Below are 18,745 nucleotides of genomic sequence, written 5' to 3'. Positions count from 1 at the left end.
TTTTCATTTTCTTCCAGAATAAAATATGCATTGCTGCTCAGTTCGTAGTTCTTCAGCGCGTTCGGTCCAAGGTCGGGGTCCAGTGCATTTCCCAGCGCAAACCGTGCCCCCGGCATCGTGAACTCGGCGATTTCAAGACCGATGTTATTTTTAAGGAAACTCGGAGGGTTGTCATTAATGTCCTCGACATCCACTTTCACGTGGTAGACATGCAGTGGGTTTTCCGCAACGATCTCGAAGCTGATGACGCAGCGGGGTGCTCCTCCGCACATCGCCTCTCGGTCAATCCTGTCATTCACTCGCAAGTTCCCGTTTGCTAAATCCACAGAGAAGTACAGATTTTTGGTACCAAAAACTTCACGGAGCTTCCGAGCGGGCAGATTTTTCACAAGCAGCCCCATATCCTGAGCAATATTCCCAACAACCGAGCCAATCTTCATTTCCTCAGCGACAGAGTAGCTGATCTGTCCCTTGGCTGCGCCATAGAGGCAGCTCAACAACAACAGTACCTGCCGCCTGATGCCGTCTGCCGATGCTCTTGTGCCCGGCTCTCTTGCAGCTGTCATTTCTAGACGTGTCTGGTCCTTTGTATACAGCCTCGTGGTAAAGTTAGTCGAACTAAAAAGAATGCCACGAAAACGAACTCCAAACAATGCAGATGGATAATCCCCAGAAAAGTCAGTCTTCTCCAGCTCTATGCACTGAAAACCTCGCCCTGCGATGTCTTCTTGATTGTGAGCAAGACCGCAGTCAGATTGCAGAAGTATGCGATAGATGCACAGCGAGGCTGCCATTATTACAAGGCAACACTGCCCTCTTGTGTCTTGATTTAAGAACAGGACAAACTATAATTTCTCCGTTGCGTTTCTTTATTACCAACTTTAAATTCTCCCCATCCCTGGCTTTGATTAAATATTTCATTTCGTATACACCCAATAATTTATGATATAAGAGTATATAAAATACATCGATTGTATATGTTGTGTTGTACACTTGTTTGAATTGCTTATTGCGTACATAAGTACGTTCTATAGGCAATTTAAAATACACAAATAGAAATAGAAACTGGCAAACGAAATGAATCGTGACAGGTGCAATATCACGCCATTAAAAGTTAGAGGTGTCTTCGCCCCTTCTGAACGGGGCAAAAACATAGGCAAGAAACCATCTGCAACCAGACTATATAACCTGATGCACGGATCAAACACGTAAATGTAAAACAACGTGCTGAGGGGTGAACAGTTTGTGGTGACTACTCATAATACGTTGAGGTCTGAGAACCCCACAAATAAATGGCGTGGATAGCAGTATGTTTGAAGACTAATCGTGGAATGTGCATCACCCCATGATGATCGGGACCAACAAGCATGTTCCCCATACGAAAAGCGATACCTCTGATAGGTAAAGCAACTCGATTTGCCCATTTATATTCCCGAGTAGGCAAGTGCCTGAGTTTGTGGGTGAAGGAAGGAACTCGTATAATTTGCACTGAAGATGAATTTGCCCCTTTAATGCTTAGGGTAAGGAAATGATTTCGGATATCTAGTTTTCAAGAAAATGCATTTATTTCTGTATCCCAAGCCATCATTGCAGTGCTGTAAAGGAGATGCTATGAAATACTGGATTAAATAGACCATTAGGATTATATTCAGCATATACTGGTTAACAAATGTATTTTAAAAATCTTACATAACAGTTAGTAGGGGTAGTAAACTACCTTTGAGTGTCTTACAAGTTAGTCTTTCATTCAGTCACATATAACATTTTGTAGGGTGGAGCATGGGAGAGCATGCACTAGACTAGCGTATGCATCTTGCATGCGAGACACTATTGTACAGGGTCAGATTGGAACACAATTAGGCCTGGGCACCGAATCAAAAAGAGACGCACATTTGTGAATAATGATGTTTCATGAACCGTTGCTTAGTATCAGGAGTAATCTGTGATAAATTAAGCATTCTAAACTCGTGGGATCAGTAGTATTGGCCACACCTAGACGAACAACTAGACACACCATTATTGCACTGCAACTCACCTACAGATATCCTCACCTGATCTTCAGACCTATACATTTCTCTACTTTGGGTGCCTGAATGTGTTAGTCACCTATTGGTCCCTTAGTTTGTACTCTCCAGCCCCCAAAGATCCCTGCATATTCTGTATTATGTCAGGCCATGAGTCAGAGAACCACGTGCATCCTATGTGTCTGGAGGCTTCTGTTCACCCTCAAGAACCAGAGGTCTTCCTCTTTTGGTTGTCACTCAGGAGTCCCTAGCCAAACATCTCTTTGGAGATTGCATACAACTTTGTACTTGATATCCTTTGTATGTTAAGTAGAAAATTGATTTGAATCTGGAAAAGCTGCAGGAATTCACTCCAAATGCCTTTCACTCTCTCTGTCTCTATACCCCTTTCTCACTTGCTGTGCTGTGCTCTCTCGTTCTCCCTATCATTTTCTGCCCCTCCTAGTCCTCCCACTTTCTCTCTTACTCTACTTCTTTTCCTCTCCTTGGTGTCTGTCATTCTACCTATGTTCTTCGGTCTCTCCCATTTCACCTCTCTCTTTTCCTATATTTCTCTCTGTCCACACATTCCCCTCTCTCTCCCACTCTTGTTCACCTGTGGGCTATTTATTCAGTTATTGGTATATCTCTTGTGCCCTTATTCCCTTAGTCATTTTCTATCTCTTCTTGTCTATGTATTGCAAAACTTCCCTTTTTCCCCCATCTTCTTCTCTCTTGTCAGTCTCTTTCACAACCCTCTGTCCCTTGAATTTATGTGTATAATGCCTAAAGTTATATTATTGTGCGTCCCCTTTATTGCCTTGCTGCGTACTACTGGAACGTCCGCTTGGGCCTGAAGGCAGGGTTTAAACCAAAGGAGAACCCACAGGTGTAATTTCCTTTACCATTCCATCAATGGGATTAAGGACATTTCTCTGGTGGATTTTTAATCTACATTTAGCACTACCTCATGGAATGCCAGCAACCTCTAAACTAAGCCCTAGACTGAGGGAGAGACTTAGGGTAGTGCATGTGACTTAGTAACCATCTTCCATTTTTCATAGACCTGAAAATGTTTGACACCCTCTACTGCATTCTGCTCCTCTCCATCATTTCCTTTGTCATTCACTTTTATTTTTGGAGTTGTATAAAAATCAAGCTATATCCAATTGTATTAGAGCACTTTACATGGACACTAGAATCGGAGGATGTTGAGTCAACACTGAGACTCAAACCTAGTTCCCACTCATCAGCTCTGGCTGTTAGGCCACATCCCAGGCGCGCAACACCCATTGGGCTCATGGGGCTTCAGCCCCCCCGTCGTGTGTGTCAGCCCAGGGGGAGGCAGCTTCGCAGGCTGGCGAGCATCAAATTGCAGCCGCACCTGAGTACTTAACAGGTCTTTAAAAGATCATTTAATTGTAAATGAGGCTTTTGTTGTGTGTTCACCCCTTCTTAAGAAGCGATACAAAAGGGGATGATGGACGGAGCGTTTGAGCAAATCAAAAACACTCACCCCCAGTCAACTGATCTGGGTTTTATCCATCACCATTCTTTAGCCCACTCAGCCACCCCATTTCAGACATGGCTATATGCAAATCAGTCTGACCCTGTGCCTCATGGGAACAGTCCAGCCCGAACTGCCAAGCCATGTCTTCCATGGACCGGAAACAAGCATCCTGGGACCGGTTTCGGATTCATAATGTTCGCACTAAGTGTGGCAGGGTATGCTCAGACGTGAGTCCCTTGCTCACTTGGCCACTGGATTCAAGATAGCCTGGCTGATGAGGATTATGAATCCGAAACCAGTCCCAGGATGCTTGTTTCCGGTCCAGGGAAGACATGGCATGGTAGTTCGAGCTGGACTGTTCCCATGAGGCAACAGGGTCAGACTGATTTGCATATTGCCATGTCTGAACTGGGGTGGCCGAGTGAGCTAAAGAATGGTGATGGATTAAACCCAGATCAGTTGATTGGGGGTGAGTGTTTGATTTGCTCAAGCGCTCCGTCCATCATCCCCTTTTGTATCACCCCTTCTTACAGCCACTTTGTCTGTGGTTGGAAGAATTAGCCCCCCCGAAATATTTTCCAGCCCCCCCGAAATTTGGCTCCAGTTGACCGCCTGCCACATCCTGTAATAATTTCCTGTCTCCCTCTTCTCCACTTTCTCTTTCCAGCATTCTCTCTATCTTTAACAACTTCACATCAATGTATTCCATCACTTCTCCCTAATCTCTTCCTCTCCCTCTATATGTCTGCCTCTCTAGCAAGCTTATTCTCCCACCTCTACCTTTCCTTTCTTCCTCACTTGATTTCTTTTTCCTCTTCACATATTTTTGTCATTCTTCTCCACTCAGCTGTCTCACTGCTCCTTTTGTCTCTCTCCACATTGCTCTCCCCGCTCAATCCATTTTGTTACTGACCTCTCATGTCTATTTTCCCTTCTCTTTGTCACTGTAGCCCAAAATAAACGTTTTTCACAGTAATGATTTAAAAAAAATGTTTTGTATGGTCAAAAACATTTTTCTTTTTGCTCATTTGTTTTTTCCGTTCAGTGGTGAACAGGAGTCCCCTCATAGTTATGTAATCCGTCTCCCTGTACAGCCCCTTTCACCCCACCCCCAGGTAACATTACTGCTAGCTGTGATGCTGAAATAGAGCACAACCACTCCCAGTGGCCTAACTGTCATGCTGAGAGACTGGGACAGAAGGAGACCCACCACATGCTGTGCCTGCTCAGTTTGGTTCATTGCCCTACTGCATAAGACAATGAGCCAGACATTATCTGCACTTAGTTGAAATGGGCTCCGATCTTCCCTCTAAGGCTGCAGCAGCTCGCAGGAAGGCAAATGTGATGTTATCTCCATGTGATAAACCAGACCACCAGCTGGCCTTGACCTCAGGCCCCTCGGGCAATGCCTGATTGCCCGCCTTGCCAATCCGACAAAGCTATTGTATACAAAAAGTGCCTGGAGCTAACCATTGGTTGGCATCCCTTTCATTCTTTACATTTTCCATAATTGTCCAATGCAGGCCAAACGTCACTTGCGATCATTTCTGTGGAGCATGGACCAACTACTGATTGATTCATCTTAATCTGTGCCTCTCCACTGCTCCCAACTTGATCAAGGTACTATTTCTCCCCCCTCTCTCCCATGTTGCTCTGACTTCAAGACATATCGTACTGTACAGCTGCTTGCGCTTCTATTCAACATGTTTAAATAACATTGATAACGCTTCAATGAAATGACCTGGCAACCCTATGGACGCCCACCCAAGAGACGAGCACAGTTGGTTGACTTCGATCAGGCTCTTGCGCTTCCACCAGCAAAGCGGATTTGCGATTTTTCGCGGAGACTTTTTTCCCCCAAATGAATTAGTTTGCCCAATCATTTACTTCTACAAGTTGGAGTCGAGAGACGCCAGCGCACCGAGAGACGCCAGCACACTGATAAACCTATTAGGAAAATTGGGACGCTCCAGGTTGTTGTTGCCAAGTCACTTCTGTTTTTGGGAGAATCAGTTTATTTTCAGAATTGTGTGATTTCTCTCTTGCAGCTAAAATATTTCCATGCTAGCAAAATCTTAGTTATGTGAAGCATTTTTGCCGATATTTAAACATTGTTTGTAGCACTCACTGCTGTACAATTTCAACGCGCCTTATCACTAAGTATATGTTCTCTTTATTAGTTGCTCATAACTCACTTTAAAAGTTTAACGTGAATCAGATACAGCCTCCTATTATTGCCAGTCAAAGGGGCACTGAATAGAAGGCTGCCTCTTCATCAGTGTTGCAGTTCAGACACCTTTCAAAGAAGGTCGTGAAAACAGTGTCCAGGGTACGGTGGGCCATATTGACGGGTTTAGAGGAGCCCATTCACAATAAGGAAGACCGTTATCCCCTCACAAGTTACACATCAGGCTCCTTGCTAGCCGTTGTGGAGAATAAAACAACTTTGCCCGCCTCTCCTGCAAAACTGGAGTTTTTAGGGTAGCAAATGCTATTTTGTGGTAAGGTGCAAATTCGCCCCCTAAATAAACGGCCTCAGAATGCCGGACTCACGTGTGGGTTGGTGGGTTTAAGCATGCTACTCATGCGAGAGGGTCTTAAGGGGCTGGGGGGGCGGGAGGGGGAGGGGGAAGCAGCTACAGGACAGCCTAAGAGCCAGGTCTTGAGGCTGAAGGTTCTTCTACTAATATTTCATTGTGCAACTCAAGAGTTTCATGCAAAACATCACATGAACTATTGGTGGAGGAGTGCCATGACAAACAAACTAGCAACATAAACAGTGTATATATATAAACAAAGAATAAATATTGTTGTAGCGAAACACACTACTGCATAATTAATGGTTTGAAGGATTTTTAAGGGGGGTCAGACAGCAGGTGGGGCATGAAACAGTTTGACATCATGAAGTGAGAACTATTTTGTCCCCCCAAAAAATCCTCTACATTTAAATAAAGAAAATCCGCATATTGGTATGATGGCTCCAATTATAATTCAAGTTTTACTATAATGTTTCAAATTAGAATATATACACAATGTGAAGAAATGCATGTTTTACCTGTCTGTCAGAGGCTAGGAGGTTATGTTTTTGTTTTAAGATAGTAAATCGAGTGAATCTGTTTTCTTATCTACTCTGCAGCATGCTTGGATGTTGAAGAACTTAAATATATGCACTTTATCTTTTTAAGCGTATTGTGCTGGTGGATCTTGTGGAGAGAGCTTCAGCACGTAGACAGTAACCTGCAAGAAAAGTTCTCAACGATACAAGGAATATCATGTTCTGTTTCATTGGGACCTTTTCAGATGACAAATAATCATGTGCAGAACTTCTTTAGGATTCCAGCCCCAACAGGGGAGCATGACTGTAAATACAAGGGCTAAAACAACATTAACAGGAATAAATGCCTGCCATTTGAAGATGAGGAGAAGAAAGTAATGGAAGCTGGAGAACCCTGAGATGGAGTTGAATGGGCAGTATCGCACCTCGAGCTGTTTCACTTTCGGAGTGTGAGTTACTACTTCATTTGGAGTGGCAGGGAGGGGGCAAGGATGGAGTCAATACTAGACTAATTCTTATGATGTGATCGCTGCTTGGGGGAAATGTGCAGTAAGGTGTAGACACAACTGTCTAATAGAGTATTGATTGTGGGACCCTTGGAACTAGTACAATGCACAATTGTTGGATGTTCTGGGTGGGTATAGTTCTTCTGCGCACCACTCTACTCTACGCCATTCTACTCCATGTCACTCTACTCTATACCACTCAACTCTATGCCACTCTGCTCTACACCACTCAACTCTACGCCACAGTCCATTCTAACTAACTGCACTCTAAACCACACTTTACACAATTCCACTCAACTTCTCCCAACTATACGCTACACTACTCTGCACCACTCTACTCGATAGAAACCAACTCAACACCACAATCTATTCTATGCCACTCTACACCACACAGTGCCACTCAATGGCACTCCACTCTACGCCATCCACTCTACACCACACTCTACTCTAGTCCACATTAATCTCCTCAGCATTCTACACCTCTCCACGCCACTCGGCTCTATGCCGCTCTGCCACTCCACTCCTCCAATGAGTGCCACTCTGTCTCTCAATTCCACCCTACTCTAAGCCACTCTACACCACTCTACTTGACTCTAATCTACTCCACTATATACTTTTCTACACATCTCCACACTACGCCACTCCACTTTACACCACTCTACTCCACTTTCCTCTAAGCCACTCTACTCTATGTCACACCACTAACTGTTAGCCATACTGAACAGCAGCCATACTGCTGTACTACATGACTAAAAGACATTGGGAATGCCAATAGCTGTCATATAGGCAAGACCTATTGGCTTTGCCAATGCTTGTATAAAATGCATACAAACGTAGATTTAGGAAAATAAGAAAGAAAATTGCACCTTGTTCAAAATAAAATCCTAAATTGGATATGGATATGCTATGAACGAGTTTCTCAAAAAAATATTGCTAACCTGTACACTAGTTTCTTAACTGCTTCGGTGCGTCTGACGGCCCCCGGCCGTCTGACATCACAGTGGGCATGAGCAGAGGACTGCCGGGGGCCATCCAAACCCACGCACGCGTGGAATTCCGGCCGCAGTGAAGGAGTTAAATAATCATCACTGATGTTTTCTATGGAGCAGACGTGTGTTTGTCAGAAGGAGCCATTATCGGAAGGAGTGATGAACCCAGGGAAAATAGATTTGTAAATAGAGAAAATATAGCGACCCCTGACCTCTGGGTAGGTCGCCCCCCCCATCCGCGCAGCGCCACCTGTGTGTCCAGCTCCCTGCTGCTGCTGAATCTGAGGCCCTCCTACACCCGCAGGCTACCACCTGCGCCTCATCCCTGGTGGCCAGTGGTAGGCAGTAGGTAGGTCCTTGTCATTGTGAGCATCACTGTTACTGTCTTGCCCCTCTGTATTTGTGCCCCCACTGTTCTCCACTGTTTTTGCCCTTCCATTCTGTGCCCCCACTGCTGTGCACTGTTTTTCGTTCTGTGCCCCTTCTGATTTCTGTACCCCTTCGTCCTCCCGTTTCCCGCCGCTGTGTCTCCAGTGGCCCCGCCCCCTCGCTGACCATTCGCTGCCCCTGCCTCCTGCCTCCGAGCTGCTCCTCCCTCCCACCTCCCCATTTATGGCGGCCGCTGCGCAGTGAGGTGTGCGACCCCTGACCTCTGGGTAGGTCACCCCCCCAACTGCGCAGTGCCACCTGCGCGTCCAGCTCCTTGCTGCTGCTGAATCTGAGGCCCTCCTACTCCCGCAGGCTACCACCTGCGTCTCATCCCTGGTCGCCAGTGGTAGGCCGTAGGTAGGGTCTAGTCGTTGTGAGCATCACTGTTACTGTCTTGCCCCTCTGTTTTTGTGCCCCCACTGTTCTCCACTGTTTTTGCCCTTCCGTTCTGTGCCCCCTCTGCTGTTTACTGTTTTTGCCCTTCCGTTCCCCCACTGCTGCTTACTGTTCGCGTTCTGTGCCCCCACTGTTTTCCACTGCTTTTGCCCTTCCATTCTGTGCCTCCCCTGCTGCTTACTGTTTTCGTTCTGTGCCCCCACTGTTTTCCACAGTTTTTGCTCTTCCGTTCTGTGCCCCCACTGCTGTGCACTGTTTTTGTTCTGTGCCCCCACTGTTTTCCGACTGTTGTTGCCCTTCCATTCTGTGCCCCAATGCTGTGCACTGTTTTTCGTTCTGTGCCCCCCTGTGCCCCTTCTGATTTCTGTACCCCTTCACCCTCCCGTTTCCCGCCGCTGTGTCCCCTGCAGCCCCGCCCCCCTCGCTGACATTCACTGCCCCTGCCTCCCACCTCCCAGCTGCTCCTCTCTCCCACCTCCCCATATATGGCAGCCGCTGCGCCTGGACCGCGCCCAGCGCCAGAACCCCCGGCCCCCGCATCCGCCACGAAGACCGCCTCATTTACGACGCCAGCACCCTCATCGCTCTCAACCCAGGACGGACTTCCACCTGCTTCAAAGCCACCCCAAAACGCACCATTGGTCCCTTCACCTGCCGGAACAGCAGCTTCACCTGCCTCGGAGACCCCGAGACTCCCGCCAAGAAGGACCTCAACCATTTCCGGTGCATCCTACTAAACACCCGCTCCGCACGCAAACACGCCGTTGAGCTCTAGGACCTACTCGACACCTCATCACTAGACGTCACCTTCCTGACAGAGTCCTGGATGAACGAATCCTCTGCACCCGACATCGCCATAGCCATCCCCGACAGCTACAAGATCATCCGCAGAGACCGCACCAACGGAATCGGGGGAGGAATAGCCATCGTCCACAAAGACACCATCAGGGTCTCGACCAGCACCGACGACACTCTCAGCACCATCAAACACATGCACTTCCAGATTCACACGGATCCCAACACCACCGTAAGAGGCACCCTCATCTACAGACCCTCCGGACCCCGACCCCAGTTCAGCGCCGACTTCATCAGCACGCACGCCCTGACCTCCACTGACTACATCCTCCTCAGAGCCCTGAACTTTCACTTGGAGGACAACAACGACAGCAACTCCTCCACCCTGATCGACAACCTCGACAACCTCGGACTGAAACAGCTCGACGTGACACGGACCCACATCGCCGGACACAAGCACGACGCCATCTTCTCCTCAAGCTCCCACGTCTCCTTCAGCCACACTTCTGAACTCACCTGGACTGACCGCCACTGCATCCACTTCACCTTTCGGAAACCCGCCCCACACCACAGCACCCTACAGATCCCCCGTAGATGCTGGAGCAAAGCCACCGTAGACCAACTCCAGACAAACCTCGCACTCAGCCCACCCACCAACTGCTTCAACACCGCCGCCGCCGCCCGCAATCTCAGACGATTAATGGACGACTGCGCCAACACCTTATCCCCACTGAAAAAAACAACCTACAAAAACACCAGCAAGAGAGCCAGCTGGTTCACCCCCAAGCGCACCTGCCGGAAACTGGAGAACAAATGGTACAGCGAGAAGACGCCTGACAGCTGCACAGCCCACAAAGACACTATCCGCAACCACCATCACCTCAACAGGTCCGCCAAGAGGACCTCCTTCAAAGACCACCTCGACAACAACGCACACAACAGCAAGGAGCTCTTCAGCAACGTGAAGGAACTCTCCAACCCCAGCTCCAATGCCAACAACATCCTGCCGACGCAAGCCCTGTGTGATTCCCTCGCCACCTTCCTCCACCGCAAGATCGCCGACATGCACGACAGCTTCGAATCACGGATGAACCCAACAGGCCCGACACATCAGAAACTGTACCCCATCGACCACGACCCTCTGACAGCCTGGGTCAACGTGAACACCAAGGACACAATCAAGACCATGGGCACAATCGACTCCGGGTCCCCATCACACCGTTTTCCAGATCACATCTTCAACAATGCCGGCAGCTCCATCGCACCCTACCTGCACAACGCCATCAACCTCTCCTTCGAGACAGCGACCTTCCCAGAGAGCTGGAAACACACAGAGAACAACGACCTACTCAAAAAACCCAAGGCGGACCCGAGCGACCTCAAGAACTTCCGGCCCATCTACCTGCTTCCTTTCCCAGCTAAGGTCATCGAGAGGATCATCAACAGACAGCTCACCTGCTACCTCAAAGATAACAGCATCCTGGACCCCTCCCAGTCAGGATTCCACTGCAACCACAGCACCAAGACCGCCCTCATCGCTGCCACAGACGACATCAGGATCCTGCTGGACAACGGCGAGAGGGCGGCCCTCATCCTCCTGGACCTCTCCGCCGCCTTCGACACTGTCTGCCACCGCACACTACAAACACGCCTCCACGACGCATGGATCCGAGACAAGGCCTTGGATTGGACCACCTCCTTCCTCTCCGGCAGAACCCAGAGCGTCCGCCTCCCCCATTCCGATCCGAAGCCTTCGAGATCATCCTCGGTGTACCCCAGGGATCTTCCCTCAGCCCAACACTGTTCAACATCTACATGGCTCCACTCGCACGCATCGCCCGACAGCACAACCTCAACATAATCTCCTATGCCGACGACACTCAACTGATCCTCTCCGTCACCAAGGACCCCCTCACCGCCAAATCCAACCTCCATGAAGGAATGAAAGCTGTCGCCGACTGGATGAAGTGCAGCCGACTTAAGCAGAACACAGACAAGACGGAGATCCTCATCCTCGGCTCCAACCCATCAGCCTGGGACGACTCCTGGTGGCCCTCGTCACTAGGGACACCCCCGACACCAACCGTCCACGCACTCAACCTGGGAGTCATCCTCTACTCAACGCTCACCATGACCAAGCAAGTCAACACAGACTCCTCCTCCTGCTTCAACACCCTCCGCATGCTCCGCAAGATCTACAGGTGGATCCCGACAGACACGAGAAGAACAGTCACCCAGGCCCTCATCAGCAGCAGACTCGACTATGAGAACGCCCTCTAAGCAGGAGCCCCGACCAAGCTCATCAAACAACTGCAAAGAATCCATAACGCCTCTGCACGCCTGATCCTCGACATTTCCTGCCACAGTCACATCACCCCGACCTGAAAAACCTGCACTGGCTCCCCGTCGACAAGAGAATCTCTTTCAACCTCCTGATCCACACACACAAGGCACTCCACAAGACCGGCCCAGCCTACCTCAACAGTCGAATCTCCTTCTACGTTCCCAACCCTCACCTCCTCTCCGCAGACCTCTCCCTGGCCACCGTCTCGTGCATCCGGAGACCCACCACCGGAGGCAGATCCTTCTCCCACAGCGCCCCCAAGAACTGGAACACCCTTCCCCTCAACCTACGACAGACACAAGACCTGCTGACCTTCAGGAGACGACTCAAGACCTGGCTATTCGACCAGTAGCGGCTTCCCCCCTCCTCTCCCTCAGCGCCTTGAGACCCTCGCGGGTAAGTAGTGCGCTTTACAAATCTTGTGATTGATTGATTTAATAGATGCGGGATAATAATCAGTAACATTAATCAGGACTTTTCGTTCCTAAAAAAATGTGGGATTTGATTAAAAACCGTTTTAAACATATGTCCCTTTAAGCACTCAAAGAGCTTGTTTTACAATTTTAAAAATACCCCCAATGCTCAGAGTACCAAGCTGAAAAATTCCATGCCTCTTTCAAACGTGTGGATGGAATTGGTTTATCTTGAACACTTGTTAGGGTAAGGGGCGAGAAGGCTCTGCAGCGGAATAAAATAAGAGGCCCATAGAATAAAGTAGTGTAAATAAATAGCTGATATAAGATACTTCAAATAAACAGCCTATTAAAATGGTATTCCGTCTTGCTAAATAAAACTAGAGAAACTCACCACAAATCAATAGGCTTGCGTGTGTTGATTGTTTAGGCAGCCTGGATTTAAAATGTATTTTAATAACACGTTAATATACATTTTACTTTCAGATAGTATAGTTTCACTTTGTTTCACGTGGGACTCATTTAGACAGAACTAAGTTTTCGTGAATCTCCTTTTTATAATTGTATTTCACTCTTTCCCCACAAGACAGCATAAAACATCATTCTGATAATGTATAGGGTTTCAGTCAAATTATAGCCAACCTTTAAGTTAACAAACGTCTTCCTGAACTAATGGAACTCATTAATCTTTATTGTAGACATTTCTCCACTTTAGTATCATAATAATCTTGTATTACATCAAAAACACTCTATTACAACATACCTTTTTCTAAACATAATTTGTTTGCTTTAATAATAACATTTTAAACAAATGTATAGAATAGTAATTTGATTAAAAACATTTAAAACACTAACCACAAAAATACAGACACATTAAAAGATAACTATGCACTTCTTGCTTAAGAAATTCTAAAGTCTATCAGTATATACATTTTGTAATTCACTAATGTAGTCAGTTAAATATTACATAGAATTATAGAAGGTTAACAAAGAAATAACTGAGATCATTTTCACAGAAGTGTTCTAAGTGACATCAAATTGACATTGAGAGCGAAGGTCAAGTTGTCTCTCACGTCACTCAGAACTCTGAGGCAAAAGAATATTCATTATACACTGATACCCATGTACAATTGTAACTTATATATGGTCACCATAAAGAATCTGTACATGCGTACAACATCCATGCAGCAGAAGAGAAGTCTTGGGGGAGCCACATAAAACATGGATTCACCTGCCTCAGCAACGTGTCTTCTGCCACTTAAACTCACTATCCTCTGCCACTGTTCCTGCCCGCCCAAAAAACAAAATGGGCATCCTTCCACCCTCCCACACCATCCCCCACCAATATTACACAGTGTACCAGAAGTCCTCTCATTCATCCCCATCAGCCCTTGTTTTTACTAACTCCTCCTGCCAAATTGAAAGCAAAAAAACTCATAACCTCAGGTCCTGCCCCTTTATTTAATCAACTCCTCTGTGCCCAAATATCTCAAATTAATACCTGATCTCCTGCCACCCACTAAAACCACCCTTTGTGTCATCCCTCCTCTTCCAAGACTGAATCGGTGCTGTCAGCTCTCCATCGGAGTACAGAGCTAGCACCACATTGATAGGCTCTCTGGGACCCATGCCAGAGCGGCCTGCAATACTTTTATTACATAGCAATCATGGGAACAACCTTTGTTTCCCACTGTTGCTACAACACAGCAGTGACTAATTAATCAGCTCAAGAATATGGTATTCACTACAGTAAGAGCCATGCATAACAAGTCCTTTCATCACAGAGCACCACAAGTTGTAGGAGGATATTGTAGGAAATTGGGTTACTGGTTAAGGGCATAGGAACTATACTCGAGCAGCATTCACGGTGAAACACAAGCAAACCCAAAATTAATCCATGCTCAACCCTCTGATAGGTAGACACAAAAACAGGCATGCTTAACTTAGAAGCAATGCTTAAAGTATTTATACAGTGCTTCAAATAGTAAGAAAATAAAAATACAACACAAGAAAAATCCACCATCAATCTAGAATAAAAGAGTAACATTTAATACATTTTTGAGACCAAAGCAACAAAAATCCAATTAGAAGAACCAGAGATATTCCATTTTAAAGATCGAAGTAAAATAGTTCATAAAAAGCACAAAGCAAAAACTGAGGGCACCAGACCTTGACAAAGTCAAAAGTTTAGGCTGATGGCAATGAAGCGCGGGACGGATACCGGTACCAATTGAGGACCCCAGAACAAAGTACCTTAGATCCTGCTGCAAAGTCTGCACAGCATCGCTTTGTGTCATCCAGCGTCAGTTCTGAGGAGCTGTGAGGTCCATGATGTGAGGTCCTGCAACAAGTTGCATTGGACTGCATCGATTCCGGTGAAGCTGTGTGGCATGGATTACGAGGCTTCTTTTAGAGACACGTCCGTTCTGATGTACTGACATCTGGGTATTGAGGCTTGGCGAGGTTTTGTGTCACTTGGCGTCAATTCTGTTGAGGCTGTCAGCTGGTCTGTGGGGCTCTGCTTCCTTCAGTGCCCGTTCTGATGATGTTTGCAGCTGCGGGGCGAGGCTGCGGCCTTCGAATCGGTTTTGATGAGCACCACAGCTGGGTTGGCAAGGCAACTCTATCCCCACTTTCAAGGGTCAAGGAATGGAAGGGCCCAACTTGGGCAAGTTCGGACTCATGACTGGCAAAGTCCAGGTGCAGGGTGCAAGAGAATTAGAGCCTTTTCTGTTGCCAAGGCTCTGATCAAGAAACAAGCCAACTAGCCCTTGGAGTCACTGTGGTGGTCCTGGGTTAAAGATATAGGTCCAGAACTTCTCACTCAGGCATCAGGGCAGCCTGGTAGCAGACTGGTTTGCAGCAGAACAGCGCAGCAGTCCTTCTGCTTAGACTTCCACAGGTCCACTTGTGAACTGAATAGTTATGTCTGGGGGTCTACTGTTTATACCTGGTGCCCACTTTGAAGTAGGAGAAATTTCTGGAGGCTTCCAGCCTTAGAGGTGCTTGGAATTTCCTGCCTCCATGCCCTTGGCCCATCTTGTCTGGGGACACAAAAGACTAGTGTCAAACCCTTTGTGAGTGTACTTGGGCAGAGGCTTGGTGATGCACAAGTGTGGTAGGTGACAGCCCCCCATCAAGTCAGAGATGGCCCATCCTGCCGATTTCTATTCCCATTTGTCCCACTACCTAGGAGCAATACACAAAGATCAACTTACAGCTACACCTAATCATGTGACCCAGGATACAGGCACCAAATGGTTAGGAAAAGAAAATGCCAACTTTCTAAAAGTTTCATTTTCAGAACTGTGACTTAAAATCTGACGTTACCATTAAACAGGGTTTAAATTAAAAATGTTTAGACACTAAAGTCAGCATTTCTATCTGCTCCCAATTGAAAGTTATCATTGTTTATGTAAAAAGGGAACCCAATGGTATTCCATGGGACAGGCAGGCCTCATTTTAGTGAAAACCAAATCTTAAAGTTTTTCACTACCAGAACATGTTAAAAGTTAAAAGTACAAGTCTAACTGTTTAAATACACCTCACCATGCCCTTCTGGCCGGGCCTATCCTAGGAGTGCCATTTATGTATTATGAGATTTTGGCCTGGCAAGAGGTTTATTTTGCCAATGGCAGTTTAAAATTCTACACACAGGTTGTATTGACAGGCCTGAGGCATGTTAAAAGGGGCACTTAAGTGGTTGACACATTAAGTGTTTCAGGCCCACTAGTAGCATTTACCCTGCAGGCCCTGGGTACAAGAAGTACCACTTTACTAGTAACTTACAAGTAAATTAATTAGGCCAATTTGGTGTAAGCCAAGTTTACCAAGTTAAAAGGAAAGAGCACAAGCAATTTGGCTCTGGTTGGCAGTGGTAAAGTATGCAGAGTCCTATGGCCAGCAAAAATAAACTGCCAGCAAACACAGGAGGAGTGAAGGCAAAAAGTGGGGACAATTGTGTCAAGGATGTCAGGCCCAATAGATATAGTGAGAGATTTCTTTGCTAGAAAGGAAAAGCCGGCTTCAGCATTGAAACAGACAAATACTCATGCCAAAAACATACAATACAGATTGGAGAAATATAGTAAAAATTAAACAGAATGAAACATCTCCTCAACTGTGGGCCCACTGAGTATCTGCTGCGTCTTAATACAACAAATGGGAGAGGCATTGTCATGAAAACACAAGATCATTGGGTACAAATCCCACAAATAATATACAAAAACTATGACAGAAATGTTGAGTCTTTCACTTTTGAGTTTTGTAGAATCTTGTATTCTTTATACAACATAACACAACCAACGCGTTTCACCCATTCGGGCTTCTTTAGGGCAAAGACATAAAAAAACATGTATTCGGCGATTTGTAGTCCATATGGTGTAGGTTCAGATCAAAAGCGGCATTTTCTCAATAAAGTATACATTTTGCCGCAAAGTACAAGTGCGCTCATTCCATATGCAAAGGTCCTCACTCACTGTCCCATTCTGGGATCAACTGCATTCGATATTATGCGCTCAATCGCCAGCCTCCTTTCACGACCATCCACTGCAAACGTCTCACTTCTGAGGTCTCCCATTTTTTGTATTGCTATGTTATGTTTGAAACCATGTTGGTGGCTGGTTTTGGGAGGTAGGCATTGGCGGTTAGATAGTACACAGAATAAGACGTGTAGTTTGTGCACCAAGATATACCCTGCTGCCGTTTGTTGTATGAAGTAAATCTGTTGCATCTTGTCAAGCAGTGCACGCTTAGCTGAGGTCTATACAATGTAATGCTTCTTAGACTTTGAGTAATGTCCTGAAACAGCCTAGTGCATGGCCGGTTTCTTAATGGCACCTTTTAATTTTATTTCTAGTTTTTAGACTCTGCACACTGGGATACAGCAGTCCAGTGCCCAATGTATGCGCTCTGGCCCCTAAAATATGTAGAAATTGGCTTTGGCTAATCCTTGATTGGTGTATTTCAATCTTCTATAAGGCCAAAGTGTATAGTATGGAAACTGCACGTGTGGCATGGAAAGTTAAAACATCACCTGTGGAGTGCAGCACTTATTGTGCCATCCACTAGTATGACTGGAAAACATGGTTTCAGTACTACCATTGTATTGTGACTCCTGCAGTTTAAACCTGCAGTGCGACTTGTTACAATAACCCTTTTGACAGGTAAAAATCTCCATTTTAAAAAGAGTAAGTCAACCATATTCAGGCCTTGTAGCCCCTAAGGTGGGGTGGATGTCACTTAAAAGTGGGACATGTAGAAAATTGATGTTACCGTATCCCTACTGTAACAAGGCCCAACAAGCTATTTCCAGTAGCAGGCCTAGCTGTCCTATGTAGAAAACCAGAGTGCAGATTAAAATGCTAATACTGCTAACTCAGGAAAGAGACCAGCTGGAAAAATAATAAATTCACTATTTAAATAGCTGTTACAAATCTAACTCAATGATGAAATCTGATTTTTAATAAATATTTAAAGATTTTTTTTTTTTTAGAAAGTTACTATTTACCTGCCTGAGCTTTCCTAGTCTAATTTGCATTAGCTCTACTTCTGCTCCCAGCCAGTGCCCAGCTGAAAAAAGTGTTAAATTCCTCTGAGGTGCAAATAATAGGCTGACCTAGATGAGCTGAGATGGCTTTTCTGAGCTCAATAAAATATGTAGGGTGGAGGCTGTGACCCTCCAGTTGACACCCAAGTGCCAACTCTTGCATGACAGGTATGTCAGAAGGGCAGGAACATGTTTTGCACCCATCAAAAGGCACAAACAGGATGCTAGAACAAATATTGAGTATCACCAGTCTGGTTGCCGAAGGACCCTGCTTCTGTCTTACCATACATCTGTCTCTGGATTTGATTTGGGTGCAGTGCATGCTTCAAGCTGGATTTTAGTGTTAGATGTGGATGGGCACTAGGAATACCATAGTACACTCCCCCACACACTGACCCCTCCTTCCTCAATACACTGATGGACTTGTAAAGGGATACAGGCAGACTGAACTTGATGCAAGTGGCCACAGTGACCTGCAAGAAAGACCCAAGGAGGTTGTCCCCCCTTGTACTTGAAGTCCATGGACAGAAAGACCTTCAAGGATCATAAGGTTAATCCCTTGGTTGGCTCCAGCAATGTAAAAAATATGAAGAAGACATTCCTGTAAAGATTTCCAGCTGACCAGTGACCAGTGGCAGATGGACCTGGACTGAACTTAAATGTCCCTCAATGTCTGACACTTTGTGAGTCTCCTAGTGCTCTACTTGGTTAGCTGGGGGCCTTGCCAGTATACTCCTGTGGTTGTTTGGGCACCAAG

At 46.3% G+C, this 18,745-nt stretch overlaps 1 pseudogene; it reads right to left on the bottom strand.

The window, feature by feature from the left end:
• Nucleotides 1-6,693: 6,693 nt before the first annotated feature.
• The window catches only part of LOC144769342 (protocadherin gamma-A5 pseudogene), a 36,507-nt pseudogene continuing 24,455 nt past the window's right edge, over nt 6,694-18,745 (bottom strand).

The sequence above is a fragment of the Lissotriton helveticus genome, chromosome 7, assembly GCF_964261635.1.
Source record: "Lissotriton helveticus chromosome 7, aLisHel1.1, whole genome shotgun sequence".
NCBI lineage: Eukaryota > Metazoa > Chordata > Amphibia > Caudata > Salamandridae > Lissotriton > Lissotriton helveticus.
Note: the sequence above shows the minus strand (reverse complement) of the source record. Positions and strands in the feature narration are given on the sequence as shown.